Here is an 8,069-nt window from a genome sequence, read left to right as displayed (position 1 = left end):
ATACTAGTCACTCTGTCTGGAAGGTTTTGTGTTCCTCTGACAATATCTATTGAAGTTTTACCATGTGCCAGGCACTGTGTAATGCACCATATTCCCCTCCCACAATTGATTCTTTCTCTGGGGCCACAGCCTCTGACTTTGTACTTTTATTGTAGCCTTGTCATTCCATGATCCCCAGCCTCTCCTTCACTGGACTTTGCAGCTCTTTATATCAAGATTGTATCTTGTTCATCTTTGTATCTCAGTTACTGGCACAGGGCCCAGTATCGAGTAGGATCTCAATGAATGTTGACGAATGAGTTAATAAATGAATGGTGATAGTCCAGTGTCTGGCACATCGCAGATGATCAATAAATATTGGTTAAATGCAACTGAACTGGAAGTGCAGGCCACAGAAACAAGGGCAGAGAGGATTTCAAGAGGGGGCGTTGTGCAATACTGTCCAAAAGATACCAAAAGATCGAGGAGGATGAACACTGGTGGAAAAAACAAAAAACATTGCATTTGACAAAAAGGAAGTTAATGTTAAATCCTAGAATAAATAGCAGTTGACAAAATGTTTATCACAAAACCAACAAGAGAAGATCAGTATTTATTTACCCTCAGAGTGTTAGTGGTACCTCTTTCAATCCAGTTACTGGTAATTTCCTTTGACCCCTGTGGTTTATTATGCCTCAGTCTTCACTAACTAGCCGTTAAAATACCCATGCATTTTGAATCACTATGACGTACATCTAAAACATAACATTGTGTGTTGACTATACTTCAAAAAGCAAAAGTAGCTATTAGAGCTTACAAACCCTCCATTCGCACATGAGTTTTAAGTTTAACCATATGATTTTTTAAAAAATATTTTATTTATTTATTCATGAGAGACACAGAGAGAGACAGAGACATAGGCAGAGAGAGAGAAGCAGGCTCCATGGTGGGAGCCCAATGTGGGACTCGATCCTGGGACTCCAGGATCATGCCCTGGGCTGAAGGCAGGTGCTCAACTGCTGAGCCACCCAGGGGTCCCTGATTCTCCTTTCTATTAAAAGATAGGACCACTAGCTGACCTCTGATCAATCCAGAGACTTTCTCTTTCCATTCTTTCTTTGAACAAGTATTTATTGTGGTACAAATTCTGCTGAGTAGAGCCCATTCTTCAGCTAATGATGCAGCTTCTATTCAGAGAGATTATTTGTGCTTGTGGCTTTATTTTTAAAATCTTAAATCCTAGATTTACCAGGGCAACTTCACTCCTGGAAAATTCCTCTTAGGAACCATTTAGAACTCTTCCTGCTGTTTGCTAGTTCCAAAAACAGCACTCACATAGGCATCCAGGGGCTTTCCCTTGAGTAGAAACATTGCCCAGAGTATGTCCTAGAGGACCCTGGTTTACATTCTGTGGTCAAATTAAATTGAGGGCTTCTTGACTGCAACTTGCCAGAGTCTCTTTTTTTTTTTTTTTTTTTAAGATTTTATTTATTCATTTGACAGAGTACCAGAGAGAGCACAAGTGAGAACAGCAGAGGGAGCCAGAGAAGTAAGTAGGCTCCCTCTTGAGTTCCCTATGCCTGGCTCGATCCCAGGACCCTGGGATCATGACCTGAAATGAATGCACACACTTAAGACTGAGCCACCCAGGCGCCCCTGCCAAAGTCTTTTTTATTAATTAATTAATTAATTAATTAATTAATTAATTTTTATGATAGTCACACACACACACAGAGGCAGAGACATAGGCTGAGGGAGAAGCAGGCTCCATGCACCGGGAGCCCGACGTGGGATTTGATCCTGGGTCTTCAGGATCACGCCCTGGGCCAAAGGCAGGCGCTAAACCACTGCCCCACCCAGGGATCCCCCCAGTCTTTTATATGCAAAGATACACAGGGTAGGGATAGAGGCTTGGAAAATACTGTATACAGTGTTTACTAAATTCATTTCACTTTTTTTCCTTAGGGCTATTTTATGGGATATTGGCCAAAACTTCCACAGATTATGTTCATTCATTCACTCAACCAAAAACTGTGTGTGTGTGTGTGTGTGTGTGTGTGCGCCAGTTATGTGCCTAGTGCTGTGCTGAGAACTAGACATAAAATGGTAAGTAACCACACAGGCCTGTCCTTATGAAGACTTGGGGGGGGGACAGACATGAATCAAAGGCACTAAATTGCAAATGAAATAATCACAACAGATGTAAAATTTTAACTGTGACAGGTGCAATGAAGGAGATGCACATCACGTGGCCAGATTGGGAGAGGAAACTGAAGGGACCCCATGAAAGAAAAAGCTGGGTTTCTTCCTTTACTTCTTTCCCTGCTTCTATTCTTGCTAGAATCTGCACCCCTACCTTATACATGCCTTAATCAATGTCCTCCTTGTAAAGGTCAAAGAGTTAATGAGGTCTTTGGAGATTTTTAGAATAGATAGCATCTAAGGAGTGACCAGGTGAAATCTTCATGAACGTTCTCCAAGACCACTGACTCCAAACACCTTGATGCTAAGACCCCTGGTTCCAAGGCATAAGTGACTTACGGATGACACCTGAGCACTCATCCTTGTATGATCAGTTCCTGGATGCCTGAGAGACACATACACCAGATCATTGTCCTCAATAAAAACTCCAGATCCACAAGCAAAGACAAGACTCCTGCTCTTTTTCCTTTCAGAGTCTCCCGGACACAGTCTTCAATCAACTCTCCTACCTCCTCTCATCTGTTTGATTTCCATCCAGCACAAAGCCAAGGACCCTCTTGGTCTTCAGACCCATCCTGCCTGCATCAAAATGAGGGCCTAGAAAACAGAACTTCAGTTTAGTCAGGGAAGGTTTCCCTGAGGAGATGATCTGGAACTGGTACCTGAAGTATGAGTAGGAGTTCACATAGTATGAGAATGGAGAGAACACAAGCCCTAGGATGGTGAGCATTCATTAAGTGTGTAGGACAGAAAGGCAGCCAGTAGGGGATGAGTCTAAAGGCAGTCTTCCAGGCCATGTTAGGAATTTTTTTTTTTTTTTTTAATCTGAGGAGCAATGGAAGCCATCATATTTGTGTTTTGGAAATGTCATTCAAGCTCCTGAGTGGAGAACTGATTGGCAGGGGGGCCAGAGTGGATCTAGGTGGATGGTTTAGAAGGCTACTGAACTAGTTCCAGATGATGGTGGTGGAAGAGATGCTAAAAAGAATTCATTCTCTCAGGTCTGGATCAAGTCCCCCTTCTACAAAGCAGCTGAACCCACAGAGCTGTGAACTACACTTTAAAGCACCATTCTTAAGAAAAAAAAATAAAAAAAATAATAAAGCACCATTCTTAAAGCTGGCAAATAATAACATAGTTACTATATATTTTCCCATTACAGTACTGACCAAAGGAATGGTCTATATCACTTGTAACAAAAGTTTACCCATCCAAAAAAAAAAAAAAGTTTTACCCATCAAAGTACTTTACCTGTTCACAACAAAGGAGGGGAAAACGGATATCGGTTAGGCAACCAGGAGTGTTACCTATAATATGTAAGCAGGACTTCAGATCAAATGCTTTTCACAGTCTGGGAAAACCACAAACTCTTCCAGTGTATACATATTATTGTTCTTAACCATTTAAAATATATATTGGGTCTCTAAATTCAGTTTCCTTACCTGAGAAAGGATTATAAATCTACCCGCTTTCTAGGGCTAATGAGAGGGAGGTTTTAACAGAGTGCCTGATTATGTCGTATTCACTCAATATAGGCTGGCTGTTATTTTTATTATCTATTGTGAATGGGTTATGTAATAGGACTTATTTGTTTGGATTTCTACTTTTGGGAAGGAGAGGCACCTGCTGGAGGTCCATGTCATTTCCATCAACCTAGTTCCTATGGGATACAGTAGAAAGCGCCCCACAGTGGCCATCAGGGGACCTGCTTCTGTCCCGTAGTCTGCAAATTTATTTGTCAGACTATCCAGAACGTCACAGAACAAAGAACCGCAGGACTTTCTGGGAGGTAGAATCTGTCTAGAGGAGCTACAACTCCGGAACAGTGCCACTGCTCCCTTTGCTTTGATTATACTGACTGCTTTAAAACAAATCAAATAAAAACTACCACCAGCAGCAACTATAATTAGCTTGAGTCTTAGTTTCCTAATCTGCAATTACAATCATATTTGTCCTAACTCATATGATTACTATGAAGATCAAATTGGATAATGCAAGTGAAATCATGAAAGAACATGTTTTATTTTTATTTTTTTTAAATTTTTATTTATTTATGATAGTCACACAGAGAGAAAGAGAGAGGCAGAGACATAGGCAGAGGGAGAAGCAGGCTCCATGCACCGGGAGCCCGACGTGGGATTCGATCCCGGGTCTCCAGGATCGCGCCCTGAGCCAAAGGCAGGCGCTAAACCGCTGCGCCACCCAGGGATCCCGAAAGAACATGTTTTAATTGAATCCTACTAAGCACCACAAGCTTTGCATGCATGTCATGTAATTCACTCACAAGGTGGTAATAGAAGAGACTACTGGTTGACCCCAATGCCTACTCTCCCCCTTTTCCTTAGAAATAAGAGCCCTGATTTTTAGCCTGGCTAAACTAGAGAATACACTTCCCAGCCTTCCTTGCTGCCAAGTGTGGCCATATGTCTATGTTCTGGCCAATGAGAGAGAAGTGGAATTTTCATGAGTTATTTCCGGGTAGTGTCTTACAAAGAGGACATGTTTTTGTTCCTCCCTCCTTCCCTGCTGGTTGACTGGAACGTTTATTTGATGGCTGGAACTTGAAAAACCAGATCAGATCATGAGGCAATATAAGGGCAATAAAACAGAAGGAAATGATCCATTTCTTAAAAGTTTTCTTAAGCATTTAGAATGACCTGGAGTTATTATCATGTCCCTTTACAACTTTCTCAGCATGTACTTCTGAGATCAAAGGCATTATCTTGATAACCACAGTATAATGATCAAACTGGGGAAATTAACATCAATACATTACTATTAGCTAATTCACACTATATATTCAGATTTTACTACCTGTCATAGTATTCTCCATTACGGCTTCTGCTCTCTCTAGAATATAATGTGGCATCATACATGGTAACATTTTTGAACTTGCTTTAATTTGGAAGAAATTCAACATCTATTCATGATTAAAAACTTTTAGCAAACTAGGATAACAAAAGCAAACAGATATAATATGCAATAAACATCATCCTAAATGGAGAAACATTGGAAGCATTCCCTTTAACATCAGGAATAACATAGAAGTGCCTACTATCATTCTATTTAACACTGTGTCAAAGATTCTAGTTAGCACAGTAAGACCAGAACAACTTAAAATTATGAGGATTAGAAAGGAGGAGCACCTGGGTGGCTCAGTCAGTTGCCTTTGGCTCAGGTCATGATCCCAGTGTCCTGGGACTGAGCCTTGCATCCCCGCATAGGGCTCCCTGCTCACTGGGGAGCCTGCTTCTGCTTCTGCCTCTCCCTCTGCCCCTCCTCCTACTTGTGCTCCCCTTGTCTCTTTCTCTCCAGTGAATAAATGAAATCTTAAAAAAAAAAAAAAAAAGCATTAGAAAGGAAGAAATACTCTTATTATCTGCAGACAATATGATTGTCTACATAGAAAGCTTAAAGTGATCTATACCCAAAATTAGTATAAATAGGACAGCTTAGCAAGTGACTACATTTCCAGTCATGGACGACAAACAGAAAATGTAACTTTAAAAAAAGACAGGCCTGGGCAGCTCAGGTGGCCCAGCGGTTTAGCGCCACCTTCAGCCCAGGGCCTGAGTCCCCACGTAGGGCTCCCTGCGTGGAGCCTGCGTCTCCCTCTGCCTGTATCTCTGCCTCTCTCTCTGTGTGTCTCTCATGAATAAATAAATAAAATCTTTTAAAAATTTTTTAAAAATAATAAAAAAATAAAAAGACAATCCTAACAATAGCAACCATAATAAAAAAATGTAAGAGTACTTATAAAACTACAAAAATTTTGCTGATGGAAATAAAATAAATCTGATTAAATGAAAAAATATCCCTGTTTACTGAAAGGAAGACTTAATTTCATAACAATGTTACCTTTTCCTAACTTAATCCTAGACTTAATAAAACCCAATCATGGACAGATGTTCATGATCTTGAACTGACTCTAAAATGTGTAAGACTGAACAAAATTTTAATATAGGTGAAAACACTGGCAGCAGGGTTGGAGGAAGTAAAGAGGATTTCTTAGGCAAGTTACAAAAAGTACTAACAAATTAAGGAAAAGCTGCAAACTAGAAAAAGATGTTTGCCATATATCTATTAGAACCAAGAATATATGAAAAACTCCTACACATGTAAGAAAGATCTAACTCAGTAAATGAGCAAAAAGATATGAACAGATATTTCATAAATAAAGAAACTTATGGCCAGGAAACTTAAAATGGTATATACAAACTCACTAGTACCTGGAGAAATAAAACATCAAAACCACAGAGGGATACTATTTGACAGTCATTTGTCTGGAAAAAAAGTTATAAAATGCCAATGACATGGATTAATAAGACCTCTTATAAGTTGCTGCCAAGTCTATAAATTGATTAAAAAAAAAAAAACACTTTAGGAAACAATTTGGCATCCTCTTGTAAAACTAACCTTAAATATCCCCCTTTAACCTGTTAGTTCTCTTCCTAGATATTCCCTACCCATCACCTCCCAATCCTATCCCAGAGAAATTTTTGCACTGTGTGCCTCATGGGACAACATGAATAGGAACCTTCATAGCAGCACTGCTCATAATAGCACAGAAACAGAAAATGGACCATATGCCCATCAGAGGAAGAATGGATATATAAGTGGTGGTATATTCAATACAAGAGTATTTTACAGTAATGGAAATATACTACAGCTATATGTGATAACATGAAAGAATCCTAGTAACATTAGGAATGAAAAAATGCAAGTCTCAGAAGATTACAAATATTGTATTATTCAATTATTATTATTCAAATATAAATTTGTATACAGTTAAAACACAAGGAAAAATAAAATACTCTTAAGGTGCACGAACATGCACACCCATGTATGCCAGCATATACACATACACACATTTTTAAAAATTCCTTTAAAAAATTCTTTAAAGTTCTTGGGGCACCTGGGTGGCAGTCAGCTGAGTGTCTGACCCTTGGTTTTGGCTAAGATCCTGATCTCAGGGTCATGAGATTGAGCTCCATGTCAGACTCTGTACTTGGCAGGGAATCTGCTTGAGATTCTCTCTCCCCCTGCCCCTCCTGCTTGTGGGCCCTCTCTCTCTCTCATAAATCTTTAAAAAAATAAAAATAAAAAATTCTTTAAAGTTCTTAAAACCAACCAAAACAATTTAAGATTTATTCATTAGAGACACACAGAAAGAAGCAGAGACATAGGCAGAGGGAGAAGCAAGCTCTCTGTGAGGAGCCCAATTCAGGACTCGATCCCAGGACCCCAAGATCACACCCTGAGCCAAAAGGCAGATGAGCAACTGCTGAGCAACCCAGGTGCCCCAAAACAAGAAATTATTAAACACCAGATTCAGGGGATCCCTGGGTGGCGCAGCGGTTTAGCGCCTGGCTTTGGCCCACGGCGTGATCCTGGAGACCCGGGATCGAATCCCACGTCGGGCTCCCGGTGCATGGAGCCTGCTTCTCCCTCTGCCTATGTCTCTGCCTCTCTCTCTCTCTCTCTCTCTGTGTGACTATCATAAATAAATTTTAAAAAAAAAATTAAAAAAAAAAAACACACATCAGATTCAGGATAGTAGTTACCTGTGAGTGGGCAGTGGATAAGGAATAAGGATAAGGTATTTAGGTAGATGTAAATTATCAGTTACATTCTATTTCTTGGATCAAGTGGTAGTTTCATGGGTATTACTATATTGTTGATAAGGAAATGAAAAGTTTAATGGCCCATGGCTGGGCCATTGATGATTATGTGCCATGAACTAAGGATTATATGATTAATCCAATTCTATGTACCCAAGTTCAAAGAGAAAACATATTCGTAATAGCAAACATGTATATAGTACTTACCATGTACCTGGCACTATTCTAAGATCTTCATATGTTTTAACAAATTTAGTCTTCCCAGTG

The 8,069-nt window shown here is 39.9% G+C and overlaps 1 long non-coding RNA gene across 1 annotated transcript in view; it reads right to left on the bottom strand.

Annotated features, from left to right (window-relative positions):
- The window catches only part of LOC112918286 (uncharacterized), a 60,138-nt gene that overhangs the window by 48,795 nt on the left and 3,274 nt on the right, over window positions 1–8,069 (bottom strand). The gene's annotated exons all lie outside the window — the stretch shown is intronic.

The sequence above is a fragment of the Vulpes vulpes genome, chromosome 3, assembly GCF_048418805.1.
Source record: "Vulpes vulpes isolate BD-2025 chromosome 3, VulVul3, whole genome shotgun sequence".
Lineage (NCBI taxonomy): Eukaryota > Metazoa > Chordata > Mammalia > Carnivora > Canidae > Vulpes > Vulpes vulpes.
Note: the sequence above shows the minus strand (reverse complement) of the source record. Positions and strands in the feature narration are given on the sequence as shown.